This window comes from Theropithecus gelada, chromosome 12, assembly GCF_003255815.1.
Source record: "Theropithecus gelada isolate Dixy chromosome 12, Tgel_1.0, whole genome shotgun sequence".
In the NCBI taxonomy this organism is placed as follows: Eukaryota; Metazoa; Chordata; class Mammalia; order Primates; family Cercopithecidae; genus Theropithecus; species Theropithecus gelada.
In genome coordinates this window covers 95,363,373-95,376,802 of record NC_037680.1, presented here as the reverse complement: position 1 = coordinate 95,376,802, position 13,430 = coordinate 95,363,373, and the positions used below count along the sequence as shown (strand labels likewise).

The following is a 13,430-nucleotide window of genomic DNA, read 5'->3' as shown; positions in this document are numbered from 1 at the left end:
TCCTGATCTCGTGATCTGCCCGCCTCAGCCTCCCAAAGTGCTGAAATTACAGGCATGAGCCACCGTGCCCAGCCTCCATTTCTATTAGACCCTATACTAGAACTTCTAAGCAGTGTGACATGGCAAGAAAAAGAAATCAAACATATACAGATTGGAAAGGAAGAAGTAAAACTGTCATTATTTGTAGGACATATGATCTTGTACATAGAAAATCCTGGCTGAGCACACTGGCTCACACCTGTAATCCCAATATTTTGGGAAGACGAAATAGAAGGATCACTTAAGACCATGAGTTTGAGAACAGCCTGAACAATATAGGGAGACATCATCTCTACAAAAAATTTTAAGAATTAGCATAAGCCTATAGCCCCAGCTACTTAGGAGGTTGAAGTGGGAGGATCACTTGAGCCTGGGAGGTTGAGGCTGCAATGAGCCATGATTGCACCACTGCACTTCAGCCTGAGTGATAGAATAAGACCCTGTCTTAAAAAAAAAAAAAAAAAGAGAGAGAGAGAGAAAATCCTAAAACATTTACCAAATAAAAAATCCTACTAGAACTAATAACCAAGTTTAGTAAGGTCACATAATACACCATCAATATACGAACATCAGTTTTAGTTCTACATACTAGCAACAAACAAACAACATGTAAAAATGAAATACACAATTCCATTCACAACAGGATCAAAAAGAGTAAAGTATCTAAGAATAGGGACTTCTGGTTCCAAAATGGCAGTATAGAAGCAAGCTGGCTTCACTTTCCCTCACAGAAAACCAAACACAAATACACAGCACCAAGATTATCACCAGCAAAATCCCAGAACTCAAATATGAAGAGGAGACAGTTCCTGGGACCACAGAGAAGGGAAAAAATTCTGACAAAGTGGTAAGAAAACTGAACTTCCACATCTGCAGCATCCCCTCCCTCAATCTTCCTGGTACCAAGGACATAGAAAACCTGCCCCCAACTCACAATTTCTAAACTGGAAAAAGTGAGATTGAGATAGACAACCAGGTTGGGTGCACTGGCTCACGCCTATAATCCCAGCACTTTGGAAGGCTGAGGCGGGCAGATTACCTGAGGCCAGGAGTTTGAGACCAGCCTGGCCAACATGGCAAAACCCCATCTCTACTAAAAATACAAAAAATTAGCCGGGCATGGTGGCAGGCACCCATAATCCCAGCTACTCGGGAGGCTGAGGCAGGAGCATGGCTTGAACCTGGGAGGTGGAGGCTACAGTGAGCCGAGATCATGCCATTGCATTCCAGCCTGGGCAACAAGAACAAAACTATGTCCCCCGCCGCCAAAAAAAAACAGACCACCAGCTTCCCTGTCCATGCCTCAACCTACAGAAAGCATCAAGAGTGCCTAAAGAGAGAGAAATATCCCTGAAGACAGCCAGAAACAAAGCAAGGAGGTAGGACTATCATACTCAGCCCTGGACTCTGCTCTGTAACTCAGCCAAAGGAGACACCAAATCAGAGTGGCTGTGCAGCAACACTACTCTCTATAGGAGGTATGTTCTATAGGTCACCTGGGCACAAACCCCTAGCCGGCCTTCCCACATTGCCAGGATATTCCTTTTGGGACCTCCTCCAATTGGGAAGGGCAGTGCTCCAAAGCAGGGGTCCCCAACTCCTGGGCCACGGACTGCTACAGGTCCACGGCCTGTTAGGAAACCAGGCCACATAGCAGGAGCTGAGCATTGGGCAAGCAGCATTACCATGTAGGCAAGTATTACTGCCTGAGATCCACCTCCTATAGGCTCAGCGGCAACATTAGATTCTCATAGGAGCGCTCACCCTACTATGAACTGCCCATGTAAAGGATCTAGGTTGCGTGCTGCTTATGAGAATCTAATGCCTGATGATCTGTCACTGTCTCCCATCATCCCCAGATGGGACCACCTAGTTGCAGGAAAACAAGCCCCAGGGCTCCCACTGAGTCTACATTATGGTGAGTTGTATTATTATTTCATTATATATTACAATGTATTAACAGAAATAAAGTGTACAAAAAAATTTAATGTGCTTGAATCATCCCAAAGCCACCTCCCCACCCACCCACCCCAGTCAGTGGAAAAACTATCTTCCACAAAACTGGTCTCTGATGCCAAAAAGGTTGGGGACCACTGCTCTAAAGCCAAGACAAACCTGGGGCCAAGATGCCATCTAGTGGTGAAAAAGAGGTAATGACCTAGTGATTTAACAAAAAACAGTCAACAGTTTGTTAAGTTACAAAAAATCTCTAAACAAACATATCCATTAACAACCGAAACAAGCCAGACAGAGAAGACTGGAATAAATAATCCTTCAGTGTAGAGATATATACATATATCCACATATCCACAAGAAATAACAGCAAACAGAGAACTATGACAAAGCAAGAAATGGACAAAGCAAGAAAACAGTGACTGACTCTAATGAAACAGTGATACATGAGCTCTCTAACCAGGAACTCAAAATAGCAGTTTTTTTGTTGTTGTTGTTTTTGAGACAGTCTCGCTCTGTCGCCCAGGCTGCAGTGCAGTGGTGTGAACTCGGCTCACTGCAAGCTCCACCTCCCGGGTTCACACCATTCTCCTGCCTCAGCCTCCTGACTAGCTGCAACTACAGGTGCCCGCCACCACGCCCGGCTAATTTTTTGTATTTTTAGCAGAGACAGGGTTTCGCCATGTTAGCCAGCACAGTCTTCATCTCCTGACCTTGTGATCCACCCACCTCGGCCTCCCAAACAAAATAGCAGTTTTAAGGAAACTTGGTGATCTCCAAGATAACACAAAAGCAATTCAGAAATTTATCAGAGAAATTTAACAAAGAGATTGTTAATAATAATGATGTTTAAAACAAATCTTAGAACTGAGAAATAAATTGCTTACCTGAAAAATTTACTAGACTCTTAACAGCACAATGGATCAAGCAGAGGACAGTATTAGTGAGCTTGAAGACAGTCTATCTGAAAATACACAGATGAGAAAAAAGAAAACAGAATGAAAAGCAACAAAGATAACCTATAAGACACAGAAAACTACCTCAAAAGACCAAATCTAACAATTTATTGGTATTCAAGAGGGAGCTAAGCAAGACACAGGGGTGGCTTACTAAAAGAAATTAGCAGGCTGGGCACGGTGGCTCACACCTGTAATTCCAGCACTTTGGGAGGCCGAGGTGGGTGGATCATTTGAGGTCTGGAGCTCGAGACCTGCCTGACCAACATGGTGAAACCCTATCTCTATTAAAAATACAAAAATTAGCTGGGCATGGTGCACACCTGTAATCGAAGCTACAGGCGGCTGAGGCAGGAGAATCACTTGAACCCGGGAGGCGAAGGTTGCAGTGAGCTGAGATTGCACCACTACACTCCAGCCTGGGCAACAGAGTGAGACTCCATCTCCAAGAAAGAAAGAAAGACAAGAAAGACAAGAAAGACGACAAGAAAGATAAGAAAGACCAGAAAGACCAGAAAGATAAAGAAAGAAAGAAAGAAACAAACAAACAAACAAACAAACAAACTAGTTACTGGTCTGCAAGAAATTTCACAAAAGGGGCCAGGCATGGTGGCTCACACCTGTAATCCCAGCAGTTTGGGAGGCTGAGGCAGGTGGATCACTTGAGGCCAGGAGTTTGAGACCAGCCTGGCCAAGACGGTGAAACTACATTTCTACTAAAACCAGAAAAAATTAGCTGGATGTGGTGGCACATGCCTGTAATCCCAGCTACTCATGAGGCTGAGTTATGAGAATCACTTGAACCCAGGAGGCGGAGGTTGCAGTGAGCTGAGATCATGCCACTACACTCCAGCCTGGGTGACAGAGTGAGACTCTGTCTCGGAAAAAAAAAAAAAAAAAAAAAAGAAACAGAAATTTTTCCAAAACTTGAGAGAGATACATATATCCAACCTAGGCATATAATAATTAAACCTCTCAAGGTTCAAGGGCAAACAGAAGATTTTAAAAGGAGCAAGAGAAAAAGAAGCAAATACATATAAGGGAGCTCCAATTCATCTGGCAACAAAATTCTCCTCAGAAATTATCCAAGTGAGGGAGTGAAACATTTCAAAGTGCTGAAAAAAACTGCCCTCCAAGAATACTGTATCCAGCAAAACTACTCTTCAAATATGAGAGATAAAGTGTCTTTCCCAGATAAACAAAAGCTGAAAGAATTCACTACCACCAGACCCGTCTTAGAAGTAATGCTAAAGAGAGTTCTTCAATTTGAAGGGGGGGAAAAAAACTAACATGCAAAAAGAAAACATCTGAAGGTATAAAATCCACTAGTAAAATTAGATAAATGGACAAACCCAGAATAGTCTAATACTCTAATTATGATATGCAATCTAATCATAATTCTAGTATGAAGCCCAAAAGACAAAATTGTCAAAAACAATAACAACTACAGCAGCTTCTTAAGAAATAGGCAAATAAGGCTGGGCACGGTGGCTCACATCTGTAATTCCAGCACTTTGGGTGGCTCAGGCAGGCAGGTCACTTGACGCCAGGTGTTCAAGACCAGCCTGGCCAACATGGTAAAACCCTGTCTCTACTAAAAATACAAAATTTAGCCAGGTGTGGTGGCGTGTGCCTGTAATCCCAGCTACCTGGGAGGCTGAGGCTGAGAATTGCTTGAACCCAGGAGGTGGAGGTTGCAGTGAGCCGAGACCACGCCACAGCACTCTAACCTGGATGACAGCGTGAGACTTTGTCTCAAAAAAAAAAAAAAAGGCAATATGAAAATATGTAAATTGAGACACAAAAAGCTAAAATGTATGGGGGACAGAGTTAAAGTGTAGAAAGTTTTTATGGTTCTCAATTTGTTCATTTCTATTCTTTTGGAGTTCGAGACCAACCTAGGCAACATAGTGAGATCCTATCTCTACAAAAAAAAAACCCACAAAAAATTAGCTAGGCATGATGGCACATGCTGGTAGTCCCAGCTACTTGGGAGGCTAAGGTAGGAGAAGCGCTTGAGCCCAGGAGATCGAGGCTGTGGTGAGCCGTGAATATACCACTGCATTCCACGCTAGGGGACAGAGCAAGATTCTGTCTCAAAAAAAAAAAAAAAGTTATCATCTCTCAAAATGACTTGTTATAGGGTGGGCTACTCGGGAAGTTGAGGTAGAAGGATCGCCTGAGCCCAAGAAGTCGAGACTGCAGTGAGCTGTGATCATGCCCCTGCACTCCAGCCTGGATGATAGGGCGAAACCCCGTCTCAATAAAAAATAAAATAAAATAAAAATAACTACAAGCTGTTTTTTGTAAGTCTCACAATAACCACAGCGCAAAAACCTGTAATAAATCCACTAAAAATAAAAAGCAATTAATTAAACCATACTACTAGAAAAAACTACAAAAACAGTAAGAAAGAGGAATTACAAAGTAACCACAAAACAAGCAGTCAAATAGCAGTAGTTAAGTCCTTACTTATCAATAACAACACTGAATGTAAATGGACTATGAATAAAGGAAACGTGGTATATATACACAACAGAATATAATGGAGCCATAAAAAAGGAATGAAATCTCATCATTTGCAGCAACATGGATGGTACTGGAGGTCATTATGTTAAATAAAATAAGCCAAGCACAGAAAGACAAATATGGCATGTTCTCACTCATATGTGGGAGCTTAAAAAAATGGATTTCAGAATATAGAGAATGGATTGGTGGTTATCAGAGGCCAGGAAGAGTAGGGGGAAGGGTAGGCCTGTTTCAGGTAATGGAGCAAGAAGTAAGTCCATTTGCTTGAGTTGTTCACTGTTAAAATCCATTTCTACCAGTATAATTTCAAAGAAAAGTTGAAGTTGATTGGTGTGCTACCTGCTTTCTGGTCTGAGGAAAACCAAACTTCCCTTTAAGTAGTACTGAGGTTTTAAAAATGTTTTTTTTTAATTTTGCAATTATCCCAGACTTGCAAAAAGTTACAAAAATAGTACAAAGAACTCCTGTTTACCCTTTACCCAGATTCATCAAATGTTAATACTTTACCACACTTGTTTTATTATTCATTCATATTCTCTCTCACATCTCTGTGTGAACCGGTTTTTGAAATGTTTGAGAGTAAACTGCAGACATGATACCCCTTTACATCTGAATACTTCCTAAAAACTTCCTAAATGTTTGCTAAAACCAGGATATTCTCTTATACTCAAAAAATTAACATTGATAATACTATAAACTATATTATTATCTACTATACAGACCTTATCCAAATATCACCAATTGTCCCATCAATGTCCTTTATCTGGCCCAGGATCACAAGCTGTATTCACCTGTCATATCTTTTTAGTCTCCTTTAATCTGTAATAGTTCTTCAGCCTTTATTTTTCTTTAATGAGCTTGATACTTCTGAAGAATACAGACCAGTTATTCTAAACAATGAAACTCAATTTGGTTTTGTCTGAAGTGATGATATATCCTTAGTGGCATCATATCATGAGGCCCATGTCAATTTGTACTATTACTAATGATATTATGTGCTTCATGATATGATGCACTTAAGGATATAGCATCACTTCTGCAATTTCCAAACAAAAATGCATCATCTTGAATGTGTACCTGTACCCATTAATCAACCTCTCTAACCGGCCAGTGAATTTGTAAACTCTGGCTCAAGGTGAGTTCAAGGGAAGGCATACTACTCAAGCCTGGCAGATAAAGTTTAATGGAAGCACTTTCTCTGGGACCCATCAACACACAAGCTGGTAGGAGTTCTCCAATACTTAGAGGGAAAATGCTATTTAAATGTGATTCTGTGTAAAACCTCACATCCCAATAAAACACAAGTCCTTGTTGTGTCCTCAATGGAGAAAACAGTTGCTGTCAGCACCCAGCTGAGAAACAGGAACCTAGAGGCTGAGACAAGGATTTTAGGGCTAGAGTCAAGGAAACAAGGGAGCACTGTGGCAAGCTCAAGGGTTTCTATAACCACTGTTATTCAAAAGAAAAGAACATGTTATCTGTTAATCTCCTTGAAAATAAGGTGAGAATGTCATACTCTAACAAAGTCATGCTAGAGGGAAGTGAGAGAACAGATCAATCATATTCCCCTCTTGTCCAATTAATCTTTCAGAGTCAGGGCCAAGAAATAAGCTGTAATTGCACAAAGAAGACTTCAATAAAAAATATTCAGGCACAAGGGGATCAAGGGGCTCTGTCCCTGGACAGGCATCCCCACAACACAGAAACTCCCGACATGCCTGTCATAATGATGCTTTCACCCTGACCTTAGCAGCTCTTCAATTCCACTTAATCCATCAACAAGTCCTTCCAGCTTCAAATATATGTCTTTGAATCTGGCTATTCTTCCCCATTTCCACTGTCATTACCTTAGTCAAGCTACCATCATCTCTCAACTGCTGATTTCCTGGCTTCCATATCATCTACTTTCCAGACAGTGGTTACTCTTTTCAAAACACAGTACTCTTTTTAAAACACAGTTTAAGACCATCTGATGGCTCCAAGGACTATGTGATCCGATTCCTGACTCTCTGACCTTATCCAGAGCTACTCTTCCCCTCACGAGGAACGTTCCCACCCGTGGGTCTTTGAGGTTCCCTCTGAAACATTCAGATCTCTGAATGGCTCGCTTAGTTCCTTCACTCAGTATTCAGCTCAAAAGGCCTTCCTCGTCAACCCTATCTAATATGTCCTACCCCAATCATTTCTTATTTCATTACCCTGTTTTATTCCCTCCATTTCATTCCTCCACTATCTAAAATTATTATATGTTAATATTTCCTTACACTTGGCTCAAAAAAAAAAAAAGATGAACAAAGAATCTGGTAATTTTTTTAAAAACTACCAATGAGATTGGAAAGAGACAAAGATGAGAGACTTATCTGTATATACCTTTTCCTATAATTTTAATTTCTTTTTGTTTCTTTGAGACCAGGTCACTTGGTCACCAAGGTTTGACCTCCTGGGCTCATGGTCCTCCTATCTCACCCTCCCAAGTAGCTGGAACTACTAGTGTGTGCCACCACACTCAGCTAACTTTTTTATTTTTTGTAGAGATGAGGTCTTGCTATCTTGCCAGGGCTAGTCTCAAACTCCTGGGCCCAAGTGATCCTTCCACTTCAGCTTCCCAAAGTACTAGGATTGCAGACATGAACCCCTACACCACGCCCTAATGTTAACTTCTGAGTTTTTAAATTTTTTTTTTTTAAATAGAGATATAGTCTTACCATGTTGCCCCAGTTGGTCTCAAATTCCTGGCCTCAAGAGATCCTCCTGCCTCAGCCTCTCAAAGTGCTGAGATTACAGGCATGAGCCACTGGCCCTGGTTATTTTAAAACAAAATAAAAACTTCAATTCTTTATGCATTTCTTTGCTGTCTATCTTCCAGAATGAAAGCTCTTTGAGCACGGGGACTTTGTTCAGAGTTTATGTATCCAGTCCTAGAATGGTAATCAGGGCTCATTAAATATTTGCTGAATAAACGAATGCATCTACAACAGCTATGACCAGCTAAGGGGGAAAAAAAAAAGTTTTTCACTCTCTTACGTAGTCACTCTTAACACAGCACAGAATATTTCACCTCTGGTCATCAAAATGTGTGTGAGGCACACACACCAAGGAATGCTCCAGAGGCAACAAGCTGGATACCCTTTAATTCAATTCTGACACTCTCTACCTAAAGATAGCATCAGATCGCACAGGTTAAGGGCTCAGTACCACAAGGCTGCTTCCACTTCAGATGCCAACTGCAAGGCACAGGTTGTGACCTGTGCTTCTGATTGATTTGCTATAAATTGGTGTTCCCTGGCCAGGCGCGGTGACGCACACCTGTAATCCCAGCACCTTGGGAGGCAAAGGCAAATTAATTAATTAATTGGGGTAAACTGAAAACCCCCTCCTTTGAATTTGATCAATTTGTTAGAACAACTCACAGAACTCAAGGAAACACTTCACTTACATTTACCTATTACAGAGGATACAGATGAACAGCCACATGGAAGAGATACACGATGCATAGGGCAAGGGATGTGGGAAAGGGCTTGGAGCTTCTGTGCTCTTACCAGGAGTGCCAGGTACATTCATGTGCTCAACAATCCAAACCCTGTCCTTTTGGGTTTTTATGCAGATTTCATTAATAGGCATGACTGAATAAATCACTGGCCATCCGTGGTCAGCTCAATCTTTGGTTCCACTCCCCTTCCCAGAAGTTGGGGGATGGAACTGAAAGTTCCAACCCTCTAATCACATGGTTGGTTCCCTTGGCAACCAGCCTCCCATCTGGAGCCTATTCAGGAGTCCCCAGCTATCAATCATCTTATTAGCATATAAAAAGACATTTATAACTTAGAAGTTCTGAAGGTTTTAGGAGCCAGGAACCAGGGGCACACACCAATTATGTATTTCTTTTTTTTTTTTTTTTTTTTTGAGACGGAGTGTCGCTCTGTCGCCCAGGCTGGAGTGCAATGGTACAATCTCGGCTCACTGCAACCTCTGCCTCTCGGGTTCATGCAATTCTCCCACCTCAGCCTCCCAAATAGCTGGGATTACAGGCACCCACCATCATGCCCGGATAATTTTTGTGTTTTTGTAGAGATAGGGTTTCATCATGCTGACCAGGCTGGAGTATTTCTTATTATATCACAGTATCACATCAGCAAAGCTACAAGTTGGACCTCTTCATATGAAAAAGGAGCTCCCTTCTTACCACCATCTCCTTGTTGCTATTTTTTACTCAGTGCATGCACTCTGCCACAGCTGTACCCAACCCCTTCAATAGTGTCTTTCCTCCTCCTGAGGCCAATCCAAAATCCTCCACAGTTCTTTCATCCTCCCCCACATCAAATCAATCTGCTCTCACAATGTCAACTATTATCTGCAGAAGAGTCATTTTGCAGACTTGTCCTCTCAAGTTTCATAGCTGCATCACCAACTGCCTATTCCACCTTTCCCAATGCATGTCCAACCACTTCAATCTAGTGTGTCAAACTAGCTCTCCACTCCTAATCGTCCCATTTCCTTGAGTGGACCCTTCTTTCTCCAAATCACCTGAGAGGAAAAGTAAGATATTTCTGACTTCTTCCTTTACTTTATTTCCCCAAAGGGAAACCAGTCATGAAATTTAAGACACTCTGTCTACTTAGCATTCTTCCTCCTTTTATTATTTCTACCACGTCCCTAGATCTGGACTTACTGCAACAGTATTGACTGAAGCATGTGTCTCCAAGGTGTGCCCTTCCTAATTCCACCCTGAAGGCAACCTCCAGATTAACTTTGCTGTATTGCTTGATGAGGTCAATCCCTTTTCAAAAATGGTCCATGAGTACTTACTAAACACTGTGGTGGCCCACCCGCATCACAATAACCTGGGATGCAAAGTCCTGAGACTCATCTTCAAGAGGATTCAGTTGGTGTAGAATGGGGTCTTGAGTGCAGTTTTAACAAGCATTCCAGATGACTGTCATGTGAGATTTCTTAGCTTGGGTCCACAAGACTCCACAGTCGACCCTTAATCTTCATTTTTTTTTTTGAGGCTTATTTCCATTTCCTCCTACCTTGCACTCTGTTATGTGAACTGCGCTGGTCTTACACTGAACTCCTGGAATAAACCTTTCAAATGCCTGTCTGCAGTGCTTTACTCCACTAAGCTTCTTCCTTGTGAATCCTTACCATATTTTATTTACCTTTTCCAGACCCAGCTCAAGATCCACCCTCTCCATGAGCACCTGTGGTGTGTCCCTCTCACATGGTAACTTCCCAAGGCTATCTTACACCACTGTTCACTTACCACATGGATATGCCCTATAAGCTTCATGATGGCTTTTATAGGAAATCTCTGGGGATTAACCTCAAATGCAAAGCCACACTGGCAGAAGGGGGTGGGAAGAACCCTGGTCCAGTCTGGCCTCCTATTAGCAATATTGCCCAGTCTCCTTCCCCAACAACTTTATGGAACACTAAGGCTTCCTAGAACAAAGTTTTAAAAACAATTGACTTAGAAAAGATAGATATGTTCGATGTGAATTATACCTCCACAAAACTGTTAAAAATACAAATAAAACTTGAATAAAGGAATAAGAGTGAGGAGTAAAAAACTGCAGAGAGTTGTAGAGATCAACAAAATGGCCTGAAACATCCCTTTCTATTTGCATGGCAGCCTCAGCCCAGTCTCTAACCCCTCCAACACCAAGTGCAGGACTGTTAAGGTAGCAGCCTAACTGATGTCCCTGGCTCCAGACTCTCCCCTTTAAAACACCCAGTCTCAGGAATCTGAACATCCTACTTTGTCATCTTCATGCAGCATTTGGAAACTGCCTATACAGTTCTGTCCTCCAATCTTTATGCGGTAATTTTGCCTCAAGTTTCCACCTTAAAGGAGTGTGAATGATTAGTAGCCTATGTTAGAAAATCTATTGCTGGCTGGGTGCAGTGGTTCACGCCTCTAATCCCAGCACTTTGGGAGGCTCAGGTTGGGCGGATCACCTGAGGTCGCGAGTTTGAAACTAGACTGAGCAACATGGAGAAACCCCGTTTCTACTAAAAATACAAAATTAGCCAGGCATGGTGGTGCATGCCTGTAATCCCAGCTACTTGGGAGGCTGAGACAGGAGAATCGCTTGAACGCGGGAGGCGGAGGTTGCAGCGAGCCGAGATCACGCCATTGCACTCCAGCCTGGGCAACAAGAGTGAAACTGCGTCTCAAAAGAAAAAAAAAGAAAAGAAAAGAAAATCTGTTGCTGCTCTCACAAACCAACAAGTCTCCAGGGATCAGGCCCAGACCAACTTGGACAAAGTATCTATTTCTAGAGAAAGCAATTATTCATTACCCACTGATTAAATCACTCTCCTATATTATAAGAGAGTGTGGCTCTTGGGAAATGCAGTTTTACTTTCCTCCTTCAACTAGGTGTTTCCCTCGGTCACCAGGGGAACTCAGGACATCAGAAATGGTTCAGTCTACAGTCCACAAGATCTCTGATGAGATTACCTCAGTTGCTCAACAGTTATGTTAGAAGATAGAATTGACTTACCTGGAATCAAATAGAAAGAGAGGAGTGTAGGAATCACATCCATTTTCTCTTATGAGATAAATCCCAAGCTCTCTCTCCCTAAGGAAAGGTGGAGGAGCAATATATCTCTTAAAGCCCTACTAAGAGAGGAAGGTCAAGAATACAGCCTAGTGAGAAGGGTGAGTCCGTATAAGATTAGTGAAATTACAGGTAGCTCTTGTAGAGCACAGTTTAGGAATGCCAAACAAGTGAGCAAACCTGAGGAAAAGATACAGGTTACGGCAGCTAGATCTGAGGGACGTAAATCTACAAATTACTGAAAAGTGAAACCAGTGGAAGGGTTTATGTAACTGAGTGACTCGCTCTCCTGAAGCCTTACCCTTTATCAGCTTCAAGAAGGAGCCTCTTTCCTCCTCCTCAGGTGGGCTCTGGAGCAGCAGTTCTCAAAGCATGGTCCACAAACTCTGAGGGGACCCTAAGATCCTTTCAGTAGTCCTGCTATGTAGAAAATATTATCATAACAAAACTAAGAGGAAGCTGGGTGCGGTGACTCACACCTACAATCCTAACATTTTGGGAGGCCAAGGTGGGCAAATAGCTTGGGCTCCAGAGTTCAAGACCAGCATGGGCAACATGGTGAAACCTTGTCTCTACAAAAAAAATACAAAAATCAGCTAGATGTGGTGGTGTGTGCCTATGGTGGGAGGATCACCTGAGCCTAGGGGTATCGAGACTGCTGTAAACCATGATTATGCCACTGCACTCCAGCCTGTCTTCAAAAAAAAAAAAACAAAGAAAAAGAAAAAACCTAAGATGTTATTTGCCTTTTTACTGTGCTGACCTTTCCACTGACAGCGCAAAAGCAATAATGAGTAAAACTGCTGGTGACTTAGCATGAATGAAGACGATGGCACCAAGTTGGAGTCTTCCCCACTACACTTTTCCACCACACAGTGAAAGAATACAGCCAGGTTTACTTGATGGCACAGTGCAAATTTTTTTTTTTTGAGACAGAATCTCGCTCTGTCACCAGGCTGGAGTGCAGTGGCATAATCTCAGCTCACTGCAAGCTCCGCCTCCTGGGTTCACGCCATTCTCCTGCCTCAACCTCCTGAGTAGCTGGGACTACAGGCGCCCGCTACCACACCCGGCTAATTTTTTGTATCTTTAGTAGAAATGGGGTTTCACCATGTTAGCCAGGATGGCCTCAATCTCCTGACCTCGTGATCCGCCTGCCTCGGCCTCCCAAAGTGCTGGGATTACAGGCGTGAGCCACTGCGCCCAGCCCGACACAGTGTAAATTATATTAAATCTTGATCCTTGAGTATGCTTTTTAATATTCTGCATGATAAAATGTGAAATACATATAAAACATTTATACTGCACACAGAACGTGATGATTATCTCTAAATAAAGCACTTGTGTCATTGTCTGAATTGCAGGATTTTTCTGTGGAACGCCATGTTTA

General features: G+C 42.3%; 1 protein-coding gene across 3 annotated transcripts in view; it reads right to left on the bottom strand.

Annotated features, from left to right (window-relative positions):
* The window catches only part of TTLL4 (tubulin tyrosine ligase like 4), a 44,442-nt gene that overhangs the window by 24,765 nt on the left and 6,247 nt on the right, over window positions 1-13,430 (bottom strand). The window contains exons 2-3 of one of the 3 annotated variants that reach the window (XM_025405258.1): window positions 2,880-2,956; window positions 2,155-2,197 (exon numbers count right to left, since the gene is read on the bottom strand). The exons of 1 other annotated variant lie outside the window; for it this stretch is intronic. The gene's annotated coding sequence lies outside the window, so the exon portion shown is untranslated. The remainder of the gene's footprint in view (window positions 1-2,154; window positions 2,198-2,879; window positions 2,957-13,430) is intronic. One more of the 3 variants, XM_025405256.1, reaches the window with a different exon arrangement.